Here is a 12,523-nt window from a genome sequence, read left to right as displayed (position 1 = left end):
GTGTTATTATCCATTATTAGTACTGTTATATTCCATCCAAAGATCTCAAAGTCTCTTACAGACAGTAATTAGTACCTTGCAGGGGTGTTTTGAGGGTGATTAGTCCCATTTCATATATGGGAAAACCAAGACACAGAAGTTAAGTCAGAGCAGGGCAGAAGGGGTAAGAATGACCTCACTATTCCTAGAATCTGTTGCCACCATGGCCCTTGTACCCCCAGCCGTCTGGGGTACACTCGGGCATCTTCCTTGAAACCAGTCAGCCAGGGGCCACGGGGGTTGGGGGGCGTCAGAGCTGGTACCCCATCACCCGTTTCTCTGATCCTTCCCTCCCCATTGCGCTGTCCCCGGGGAGCATGCTGGGGCAGCCTGTCACCAGAAGCTGGCACTGGGGTTGGGGAAGGCTGGAAGGAGGGCAGCAGGAGGCAATGAAAGCAGAGGGCATGAAGGGACGGGGAAAGTCAAGAGCAGAGAGCAGCTCACTGCGGCAGGTCGCTAGGCACAGACTCTCCCTTCACTTCCCAAACTCCTCTTGTCACCTTGGGGGCAGGATCACATTCAGGCTTGGGTAACCGAGGCCAGCCCAGCCTTCCAAGCTATCCCTACAGGGACAGTTGAGAGGGGGAAGAAGCACAAGGCTCCAAGACTGACGAGGTGGCTGGTGCCAGATTGTCAGACCCACTGAGGGCTCCACGGACGAGAGAGCCCACAGTCCGCCTTTTCTAGAGGAGATCCATTATGCTCTCTGGGGACAATCAGGAGCCCCTGGTATGGTGGTTGGCTCCCTCCTGGGTGCTCTGCTATGTAGATACTGTGCTTATTCTTATTATTTTTTTAAAGTGCCCCAGAGCTAGTAATTTGAAGAGAGGTTGCAATTGTTTGCATCATAAGCCCTAGTTCCCAGTAAAATCAATTCATGAATGTGACGAGCCGCAGAGGTGTTCGATCGCAAACCCGGTCCCCCAGCCTGAATCCCCAGCAAGGCTGCCGGGCACTCGTCCTGCTTCACAGCCCCACTCCCTAGGACCCGGAGCAGCAGACGAGGGACACAGGTACTCAGGGGTGTGCTGGTATCTTTAATAACAAGCTCTCAAAACACAAGACAAAACCAAAAGAACCCGACAGGTAGTATTTGCCACCTTCCGTGCTGGAAATCCTTACCATGGCTGACTTCAAACTACCCATGTGGCATTGACCGGCTCACAAATTCTTAAAACTCTGACACGGCTGACTCCTTGAGCTGGTTCAAGCCAGCTCCTGCACATTGCTCTCCTCTGAGACCTGTTTCTCCAAGGAGAGAGGGGCATCTGCTACCACAGGGAGGGAGCGGGGAGGTCCCTCCATTGGTTTTTCTCAGGCACGAGAAATTCCTATGAAACCTTTGTGCGAAACAGAGCCCTGACATGGACGGAAGGAAGGAGGACCCAGGTCCCTGTTCCAAGAATTGGATTTGTAGGGGTTCTTTTCCTGGAGGTTTCCTTGAGAGGGGGTAGCAGGTTGCTAAGGAGATGGGCGTAAGCCAGGTAGGTTTTGATGAAGGGAAGGGAAAATAAGGGGTTCCGGGGAACTGCCAAAGCGAGAGGCCTTGGGACAGAGGCTCTGGCTTGAAGCCTGGCATTCTGAGCCTGCCCCTGGCTCAGACTAACAGGAGAAAAAAAACAAACAACAACAACAACAAAAAACTAGGAAGGGAGCATGAGAAACGGCTGTCAAATGACCCATCATATTCAGAAAACTGACAAAAGTTTACTACACCCACGAAATAAGAACAAGATGATATCAAAAGATGGCATTGGAAAATAGAGAAGAGCTCTTTGAAATGAATTGTGCTGGAAAAGCTTTAAAAATCCAATAGAAAAATCAGAAGGTAAAGTTGAGAAACTTTCCCAGAAAACTGAATGGAAAGGCAAAAAGTTAGAAAAAAGGAAAAATCAGAAGATTAAAAAATTAGAGAGTGAATCCCAAAGTTCCAACATCCGCCTATAATTAACTCCAGAAGAAGACAGTGGAGAAATTGTAGGGGAGAGGTAATAGAAGAAATAAATAATACGAGAAAAACTTCCCAGGACTAATGACACGGGTGACCAGTATGAAGGGACCCTCCCCCCACAGCCACCCCTCTATCAAGTGCCTAGCCACCCGCACCAGAGTGCATGACTGCGAAATTTCCAAATGGAGACAAAGAGAGGAACCTAAAAACTTCCCGAGTGGAAAGAAAATAGGCCTGTGCCAAGGATCAGGAATTAGAATGAAATCCAACTTCTCCACAGGAATGTTGAAAGCAGCAGGACAATGGAGCTATGCTTTTAAAATTAAGAAGGAAAATGATCTCCAGCCTATACTCAGGCAAACTAACAATGAAGTGTGAGGGTAGAAAAATATATACAGAATCTCGGACATGCCAGATCTCAAAAGAGATGACCTCCAGTCAATCCTTTCACTGGGAGCTGTTATGTAATGTACTTCCCCCAAAACAAGGGGAAAGGAGGGATCTAGGAAACCAGGGAATTAAACAGGTGCATGGTAGGGGTGCCTGGGTGGCTCAATAGGTTAAGCATCTGCCTTCAGCTCAGGTTATGATCTCAAGGTCATGATCTCGAGGTCCTAGGATCGAGCCCCACATCCGGCTCCCTACTCAGTGGGGATCTGCTTCTCCCTCTCCCTCTGTTCCTGCCCCACCCTCTCCCCCTCTGTCTCAAATAAATGAATAAATAAATAAATAATCTTTAAAAAAACCACAAACGAACAGGTGAGTGAAGAGAAGTGATAAGGGAATTGAAGAGACCCTTCGGGATGGCCTATGATCTCTCATCTGACAAAAGGGGAGGGGGAACAGACAGCCAGAGGCGCGAGCCAGTAGTGAAAGTTTGGCATTTCTGTCTCAGGAATGAAAGGGGCAGTTCACTAGAAGTCAAGAACACGTGAGCATCAGGCCTGCGAATTTGCAGGCCACCTGTTGGCAGATCTCCGTGAAAGCTATCTGATGGGTAACCAGGGGTTTTAGGTTTATTCACTGATAATTTATTTTGAAATAACTTCAAACTTATAGAAACAGTTCAAGAGCTGTTACAAAGAACTTCTATATCCCCTTCATCCAGATTCTCTGTTAATATTCTCGCATATTTACACATCTCTCTCTGTGTGTGTCACTCTCTCTATATATGTAGATACACCTTTTTCCCCCCTGAACCCTCTGAGAACAAGGTGTAGACCTAGGATGCCCCATGACCCTGAAATACCCGTTTGTATTCTCCCCAAACAATACCCTCTTGTCATTACTATCATTCAACCCTCCAAATTAGGAAATCAAAATTAGTGTAATGCCATCACTCAATCCATGGACCCCATCCACACTTCTCCAAAGGTCCCAACAATGCCTCATGTGCTTTTCTGGCCCAGGATCCAAGTCAAGATCCTGAATTGCATTAGTTGTCATGCGTCATTGGTTTCCTTCAGTCTGGAACAAGTCCTCAATCGTTCCCTGTCTTTCACGACCTTGACCGTCTTCAAGAGCACAGGCCATTCATTCTGCATGATGTCCCCCACCCTGGGTCTCTCCAGTGTTTCCTCGTGCCTGGCAAGAATGCACCAGAAATGACGCTGTCCTCTTCTCAGGGCAGCACATCCGGGCATGTGTTCCCGACACATCCTACGAATAGTGATGCCAACCCTGGTGACCAGGTCAGGTCGGTGCCTGTCAGGTTTCTACACCATGAACTCACCATCTTTTCCTTTGTCTTAGATAAGTCTGTGGTGGGGAGACACTCCAAGACTACACCAATATCCTGTTCCTCGTCAAATCTCCACCCACCAGCCTTAGCGTCCTTTGATGACTCCAGCCCCATCCAGCCACAACCATGATGGCTGCCAAATGGTGAATATCTATTTCCATCACTCATCCTACATGTATTGGTTGGCATTCTACTGTAAAGAAGAGTTTTCCTTTCTCTGTCACTCATTCACTCATATCAGTATGGACTCATGGATTCCTATTTTAATCAAAGGGTTATGATCCGTTACCATAATTATTTATTGTCATCCTCACGCTGTCTCAGATCCAGCCTTCAGGCAGACTCCTGTGTTGTTTCGATATGTCCCCATTATTCTTTGGGACAAAAAAGATGTTTCATTCTCATTTTATATTTTCCCTGTTCTAGCCCTGGGATCAGCCATTTCCCTGGTTCCTTTGGGTGGAGAATGGTATTTTAAAACTAAGATCTGGTAAAAAAAAATAAAACTAAGATCTGCGCTTTTTTTTTTTTTTTTTTTTAAAGATCTGGGGTTTTGATGCCTTATTGCTACTGGGGCACCGTTGCCTCGAGGTAATTGCCTCTAGCCCACAGCATTGATCGTCAGTTCCAGAGTAATGCTAAAAACAGTGGCGAACCTGGGCCCCTCTTCCTGTGCCCACTTTGATAGCAATATCACTAGGTTTCTGCATCACACGTGGTTCTGGCTGTGGATTTGACATAGATATTTTAAAACCATATTAAGGAAGGATTGTTCTATTTCAATTTTGCCAAGTTTATTTTTTAATAAGCAGGTATGGATATTGAGTTTTATAAAAGACATTTTTTGGCATCCCTCTAAACAGCCAAGTTGTTTTTCCTCTTTTGATATATTGATATGACTTACGATATAAAATGTAACAGTATTAAACCATATCACTCTCCCTGAATAAACTCTGTTTGGCCAGGGTGTACTTTTTATCATATAGTGCTTGAATCAGTGTGCTAATATTTTATTTAGAAATTGTGTATCAATATTCATAAGGGGAAAGAGCCTGGCATTCCCCGTCTGTTACTATCTTGGTTGGATACTGGCGGTGTCAGTGGGCTGGAAACAGAATGCAAGGGAGTTTGTGTGTCAGAAGTGTGGGGTCCTGGAGCTCCAGGGAAGAAAGGAAAAGAAGTGGGAGACAAGGAGGTGGGGGGGCCCCACGAGGCATATGGGAGAGGGAGATCGCAGTCTGTTGAATTTGAGGGGGGATCTTGAAGAATGGAGCCCTTCCAGGTAAGATCAAGTCTCTGATTTTGGCCAGGGGGTGGCTTGCTGAAGAAAAGCTGAAGTCCCGGGGATTGGAGAGGTCAAGAAAGTGTGAGGCAAGGATCTGGATGGACCGCCCACCTGGGTGTTGAAATATCCCCAGGAGGAGGCTAAGAAGTGGGCAAAGAGTCAGTGCCAAGGCCACTGGGGTCATGGCCTGGAGGCTGGTGTGGCATGCTGGGGGATGGGTTGGCCAAAACTGCTGCCAGAGGGGCGAGAGGGACAGCTTTTCTAATCCTGACCTAGGACCGATTCAGTTGCATGAATTACTGGCCGAGCCTGGCACAAGGTAAGCCAAGAGAAGCACCGCTGTTATTATTTGCACCAAATAATTCGATGTTCTTCAAGTAATGCTAAAAGGCATTTGCAGTCACTGCCCAAGAGACGTGATTGACACATTTTCTGCTTACAGGCAGAACTGGGTATCTTTTCCCCCTTCCTCCCTCTCCCTTCCTCCTTTCCAGATCCTTCAGGCAGTGCCCAGGCATGGAGCCCGGAGCCCTCTGTCAAGCTGCAGGGACTTGGGCAAACTTGTCTGGAAAATGGGTAACCACACCTCCCGGAGTTGGAGAAGGGCATCCGTGCTGAAACCACAGGCCGTCGGAATCCTGCCAGCGTGATCGGCCCAGGACCGCCCAGCAGGACTGGTGGCTGCTCGAAGGCTCAGTAGATACCAGGGCAGAAAGGGGAAGAGCAAGGGGTCACCGGTCCAGGCCTGGATTCCTACAGCCCAGGCAGAGAAGCAGGAAGGAAAGGGGAGTGCAGAGCTGGATTTTCTGTCCATACGGCGGTAATCCGTCATCCAAGATCCAGAAGCACTATCCAGACACTGGGAACTTTGCGGCAGAAGAACACGGAAAGGCAGAGGCCCTTAGCCTGTGGTCAGGTGGGTGGTCTCTGCAGTTCCGCATTTAAGTTGGGAACCAGGCAACCAGCCACTACCACAGGCCTTCATCCGGCCCATTTCCGGCCATGGTCTTCCTCCCAAAGGCCCCTCCTGGAGGCTCGCGTGGTCACAGGTCCTTCCCAGGGTCCCTGCCAGGGCTGCCTCTCCCCTTGGGAAGGACCCTTACTCCTCAAGGGACAGGGCATTCAGGGAAAGCCAGGGTGAACTGGGAGCCTTGTTCCAAAAGCACCTTGTCACAGAGCTGGGGAGGGAAGGGATGGAGGACAGGAGAGGTGGGACTCCCCAGCATGAGCAGCTTCTCCTGGGGGAGGGCTTCCGTGGGGGGCTCTGGCGAGGGGCAGTGAGGACGTTATTCATACTCCTTCAGCATCAAGCATGTCCCTGCATCCAACCCGCACTTTACAGATGAGTAAACAAGCTCGGAGAGTTTGACTTACCGAAAGGGACAGAGTTGGTCCGTGTTGGAGCAGGATTTGAACCCAGATCCCTGGCGCAGCAGTGCTGGTGCCTCAGTCCCCTCCACATACAGGGCGGCCATATCTAGTGAGCAGCTGAGGCGAGCCCAACACTCGGCCAGGGGTGATGTCAGGCAGCTGAGCGCAGAGGCCGGGCTCCATCCCAGTTTGACCGCAAACTCTTGGGGGTCTGATGTGAGCTACTTAATGTCTCTGGGCCCCGGGAGCTTCTGGTGGTGAATGGGGATAATAGTAGTTCCCACAGGGAGATGTGAAAAAAAAAGAGCAAACCAGAAATTGTAGATGTGACCCAGAGTCAGCCGGGCCCTGCAGCATCCCCCATCCCAGGTCGATGCAGGACCGGTGTGAAAGCCCAGGCTCCGAGAAATGCAGGGCCCTCCCCAGGATTTCTGCAGACCCCCCAGAGTAGCGAGGTGAGACGGGGCCCTTCAGCCTCTGGCCCTGCCTGGCCTTTCTCTCTCCGTGCCACCTAATAACCCAGGCCTGGCACCTGCCCCTTCCTCTCTCGCCATCCTAACTCCTCTCCCGTTCCCAGAGGTCTGGGGCAGCAGGTGGAGGTCCTTACTGCTGAGTGGACGGGAGGACACAGGAGCTAACAGCTGCCACCTGTGGGTAGCACCCTGGGTTCTTCAAATGCCCTTCCAGTCACTTCCCTGTGGGGAGACTTGCACCTGCCCTTCCCTCTCCTGGCCCCCAAGTCCCAGGCCTCAGCTTCACAAGGCTCCTCCAGCCCCATCTCCCCTCTTCCCTTCCCTACCCGCTCTCTTCCCCTGAGCGCCCTCCCCTCTCCCCCTTCCCTGAGTGCCCTCCCTCCTCCCTCCCCCCTCCCTGGGTCTTCTCCCTTTCCACTCTTCTGTTAGGCAGTCCACTCAGCTTCCCCATCTCCTCCTGCCTGACTTCTCCTAGACCCTTCTCTGCACATCCAAGTCAGCCAGGTGCTCCCAGGACAAAATGCCCTTCTTCCAATGGAACCACCTTCTTCAACGGCAGTCTGGGTTCTTCTAAAAGGTGGAGGGCTGGGTCCAGGTGAAGTGATTTGCCTTTCCCAGAGCCAGCACGCTTCCTTGCTGGCACTCCGCCCTTAAGACGTTTATGGTCAAGCGGTGTAATAAAACCGATCCTTGTGTTGTTCTTTGTTAAGACCATTTGGAAATAAGATAAAATAAAATATAGTTAAAGGCTTAATGTAAACTCAGGGAGGGGAGCAATTTAGAGAACACAGGACAACCACTGGGCTCCACCCCCTCGGGCAACTCTCTCTGTGGCCTCCGCTTACCGCTTACCGCTCACCTTTGAGAGGGGAAGGGGCGGGGCCAGTTAAAGGGGCCTCAGAAGGGCCTTCTGGCTGCTCCTCGGCTCCCTGCAGAAGCCCCGGGAGGGGCGACTGCACCAGGCCCTATGGCACCTGCTGCCCCTGCTCTCAGGACGCCGTGCGGAGGGGGCAACCGTGCGCAGAGGCGGCTAGAGGCCGAGGGCCTGCTCGCTCCTTAGACGAGTGCCGTGAGCTGCGGTTTACGCTGCACATGAGGAAGGCCGAGGAGAGAAGTGGGTCCCGCTTCCTGGCTCAACCACTGACTGTTACTTTGAACACGAGCTTCCTCTCTCTGAGTCTTGGTTTCTCATCCTCGAAGAGGGAGGGCCTGGCTTCTCAGGTGGGGCCGGGCTGGGGGCTGGTCCAGCCAGGGGTCCAGCCAGCATAGCTCGCTGGGCCCAGGAAGCTGTCGGGGCTGGGACATGGGGGCACCCCAGCTGTAGGAAGAGCCGCCTGGGGAGGCAGGAGAGAGGCAAGAAAGGAGGCTCTAAAGGCTGAGCCAGCCTCCAGACTCCACCCGACATACAAAGAAATCAACAGAAAAGTTTATGGCCTCAGGAGCTTAACGTTCTTAGGACAAACTATTGAAACAGTGGCCCCCAGCACCCTAATCAGCCACTGATTATTCCACACTGTCTTGGACCTGCTCAGTGCCAGGCATTGGGCAAGGCCACCCCACCTACCCGATCGTACCCAACCTGACTACAGCCCCTCCAGCGCCATCGTGGTGTTTCTATCATGCTCTGATCCCACCCCCAACCACCACCAGGACCCTCCTCCTGAAGGACTCCATCAACTCAGACCACCAGGCCACCTGACTGCCCCACATCAACCTTGGGTTTTGAGTGAAGGAATGTTTTCAACAATGAATAGTATGGTGGGTGCCGTGATGGCCGCCCAGGTCCCCTCTGGTGAAGGACTTGTTGCCCCAGCTGCTGGCAGTGTTGGTCAGCCATCTGCCCCTCCAGGGATGGTCTCGGCCATAGAGACCCACCTCTCCCCCGGGTTCACTCTTGCCCAGGGCAGTGCAGACTCAGTGACGGATGGATCCAAGAGCTGAAAGCCCAAGCGGATGACTCCTAGAGCCCATCTGGGTCCCGAACTCCCATGGTGCTGTCTGAGGCTGCTCTCGGGCCTCCCTATGCAGCTTCCCTCTGCCCAGTCCTGCTTCTTTGTCTCCTTGTCCACGGGCTTGATCCCAAGGCCACTTCCTAAGAAACACCTGAGTACTAGCTTCCGTCTCAGAGTCTGCTTCCAGGGAGCCCAGCGTGTGACCCAGACGAGAGAGTGGGCCTTGCGCTCAAGAGTGCTCGGTCCAGTTCGGGATAGAAACAACAGCAATAATCACTACACAGAGCTTCCTATCCATCAGGCGCCATACTGCGCATTCCACACTCCTTACCCCTACGTTGGCCAGGCCTCTCTCTGTTGAACCAGACAGACACTGAGCCAAAAGGGCCTAAGTAAAATTGAGAATATACCAACTCACGTAGACCTCTTGCTTCAGCCACCGCACGATCCAAGCGTTGTCACAGGGCCAGGAGCCTGAGTCCCTGGCCCTCCCGTCCCCAGTGTGGGCTCCCATCTCAGGCACAGTCTCTCCATTTGGTGGCTGCATTCATTTCCCGGGGCTGCTGTAAGAAATCACCACAAACTAGGGCAGCTTAACACACAGAAAGTTACACTCCACAGCTGTGGAGGCCAGAAGTCTGAAGTCACGGCATTGACAGGGTCGGTTCCTTGCAGAGGCTCTGAGGCAGAAACGGTCCCGGGCTTCTCTCCTGGCTTCCGGCGGCGACTGGCAATCCTTGGTTTGCTTGTCTTGTGGATACACCACTCTCACCTCTGCCTCTGTTGTCATATGGCCTTTGCCCTGTGCGTCTCTGTGTCCAAATTTCCCTCTTTTTATAAAGATACCAGTTGTTGGATTAGGACCACCCTGAGGAGGTATGACTTTGTCTTAACTTGCTTACATCTGCAAAGATCCTATTTCCAAATAAGATCCCATTCTAAGGGGCCCAGGACTCGAACATACCTTTTTGGAGGACATACGTGGCTAAAGGCTCTAGCTAGTAACTCTGAAGGAGAGAAAGTCTTAGTAACTGTAGCTGAAGTCCCAAGTATGAGTCCCACTGGCCTGGTTTGAGTTACATGTCCATTCCTAGGAACCTGTTTCTGTGGCCAAGGCCATGGAATATTCTCAGTGGCCAGGCCTGGGTCATGTATTCACACTGGAACCAGAAAGTAAGGCCAGCCCTATCTGGACCACATACCCAACAGCAAATCCAAATACTATCACCCAAAGAAAGACGAATGGACGCTGAGAAGGCCAAAATAACAGATGGTCCTCCACCTCATATCCTCCTGGGTGTCCTGCAGGCTAGACCTTATGACCTTTTACTGAGAGGAGGATGGAAGCTCAGAAAGTTACGCGACTTGCAGCTAGTTAATGGGATTAGTACTGAGCTGGCGCTCTAACCCAGGCCTTTACGGCTCCAAAAGTGAGCTCTTTACCCAACGAATGAATGTCAAGAGTCCTCCTCTATCACAGTGGGATGGTCAGGCAGAGCCTCAGGGAGGAGGTGGGACCTGGGCAGTGCCTTGAGGAGAAGGGCGGGAGCACTGTCCGGAGGAAGGTGAGGCCTGGCACCCGAAGAGCCATGGTTCTCTCTCTGGTTGAGGTACAAGGTTCTCTTAGGGCATGGTGAGAAGGGTGGCTGGGAAGTATGGCTGAGGTCGACCACAAGGTCTTCTGTTTTCCACAGACAATGGGCAGCCATTGAAGATTTATGAGCCAGGGAGAGACTTGGCCCTTGATCAGCTCACAAGGCATGTCTAAGGGTCCTCCAGGAAGCAGGGCAGCGAGGGTGGGAGGAGGGATTAGAGGTGTGAGGCTTGGGCAGGGAGGCCCAGAGGAGGCTATAGCTACAGTCCGGGTAAGAGGTGATGAGGACCAACTAGGGCTGGAGAGGAGGGATTGGTAATCCCACCCGCCACCCTAATTAGCCCCAAGCCCAAATCCAACCCTGTCCCAACCTGGACCCCATCCCTGCCCCATTACCACCCTGCCTGGTGATACCAGCTTTAAAAGATGGGTCCAAGGACCAGCTGGGACTTCCCTCACACTCATGTCTGGCCTCTGACTTCAAAAACCCCTCTGGGCAAACTGTTTCATGACTAGTGTATGGGCAGACCTCCTCGTGGGCGAATCATATGTCCTGGCTGGTTATGATTCTGTCGCCAAAGGCATTTCCACAACCAAGAGGGAGAGCTACCAGGCCAGTGCTGCCAGGTTCCCTGCTTCCTCCAGCTGATGTGGGGAACAGGGATGGGGGGGCTGGGGGCAGCTGCACCCCAGAGCTCCAGTGGATGGTGGTCCTGGGAGGGGTGCACTTTGCTGAGAGCTCCTCAGCCGGCTCTCTGCAGTGAGGAACGTAAGCAGGGAGATTCCTCCCACGGCACAAAGGCTCACAGCTAAGGATAGAAGCCCACAGGCTGCTGGGAAAACACCCCAGAGGCCTGGACTGGGAAGGGGTACATGGGTGTCCCTCAGGTGGAATCCTGGGGTGAAGGGGTGGGTGAGAGTTGGGGCTCCACAAGTCTTTTACCAGAGAGGCAGAGGCTGATGGGACAGGACAGGAAGGAGAGTCTCCCCGTTCCAGGAAGCAAGCAGTATGCCCTTGCAGGCACGCTGTGGGGGCTCGGGAGACAGGCGAGGGGGAGCCCTCAAGGCTCCCTTTTCTGGTGCTAAATCTGTGGAGATGGTCTCAGGCCACACCTGGAAATATGTTCCCCTCAGGGGTTCTGGAGAAGATGGAAGGAGACCTTTCTCCACCGGGTCCCCTCGTCTTCCCAGTGACTCAGTATGGGGTGAACCTTGCTCACCTTTCCCCTGGCCTGCGGGAGGAATCCTCCTGGCATTTGAGAGAAGGGGAAGTGTGTGGGCAGCCCTGGGATTTCTCAGTTACCATTCCCAGGCCCCCCTCCCCGGGGCACTTACTGCTCTGGCTGCTGGGAAGTGGCCCCTGGGAGGGGGCTCACTTGCATCAGAGGGAAGGCCCTTCGTGTCTCGGTGACCTGACTTTTTCCCAGAGTTCCCACTGGTGCCAGAAACTGCCACCTCCAGCCCCCTTTCTCCTGGGACCGCTGAGGGCTTAGCTTTGGTGCGGAGGCTCTGCTTCCCCTCTTCCCAGGCTCCTCAGGTTCTCGAGGTGGGAACGGAATCGATGAAGAGGAGATCCTGAGTTCCTCAGGGGTTCATTCAAGAACATGGACGGGGGAGGAAATGCGGCCAAAGCACGTTTCACATGCTTATAAAGTCTGAACCAGAAAAACCTATTCTCCTGAAAAGCTGATAGGCTCCCTTTGATCAGAAAAGGGGAGCTTGACCGCAATACCGTTACCTTGTGGACCAGCCTGCCAGGAAGTCACGTCCAGGTGTAACAGCCCCTCAGCGCAGGGTTCTGGGGCAACTCTCTCCTCCTCAAACCCTACTTTAAAGGCCTATTCTGTCTTTTCCATTGTGAGTCATCTCAAATCGTTCTCGAGACAGACAGGGTAAGTGAATGAATGATAGCATTTACTGAGTACTCACATGTCAGGCCCTGTTCCCAGCACTTTAGAGTATCGAAGACATAGTTAAGGCCCCAACATCCCTGGGAGAAGAGTTATTAGCATCCCCATTGTTACTGCCAGGGGACAAAAGCACAGCAAGAATAAGTCTTAGGCCCCCAGGGTCTCGCAGGCTGATGGCCTCCAGCATCTTCCCCACTGGCTGCCTCT

At 52.4% G+C, this 12,523-nt stretch overlaps 1 long non-coding RNA gene across 2 annotated transcripts; it reads right to left on the bottom strand.

Annotated features, from left to right (window-relative positions):
* Positions 1-4,508: 4,508 nt before the first annotated feature.
* Positions 4,509-8,341, bottom strand: LOC121100980. 2 transcript variants are annotated; one of them, XR_005832784.1, is made up of 4 exons: positions 7,720-8,341; positions 7,405-7,560; positions 6,391-6,638; positions 4,509-5,882 (listed from the first exon to the last, which is right to left on the bottom strand). It is a non-coding gene; the product is annotated as an uncharacterized LOC121100980 (long non-coding RNA). The 2 variants fall into 2 exon arrangements; XR_005832785.1 differs by having other exon boundaries at positions 6,391-6,635.
* Between the last annotated feature and the right edge of the window lie 4,182 nt (positions 8,342-12,523).

This window comes from Ursus maritimus, unplaced genomic scaffold (genome assembly GCF_017311325.1).
Source record: "Ursus maritimus isolate PB19 unplaced genomic scaffold, ASM1731132v1 scaffold_6, whole genome shotgun sequence".
In the NCBI taxonomy this organism is placed as follows: domain Eukaryota; kingdom Metazoa; phylum Chordata; class Mammalia; order Carnivora; family Ursidae; genus Ursus; species Ursus maritimus.
Note: the sequence above shows the minus strand (reverse complement) of the source record. Positions and strands in the feature narration are given on the sequence as shown.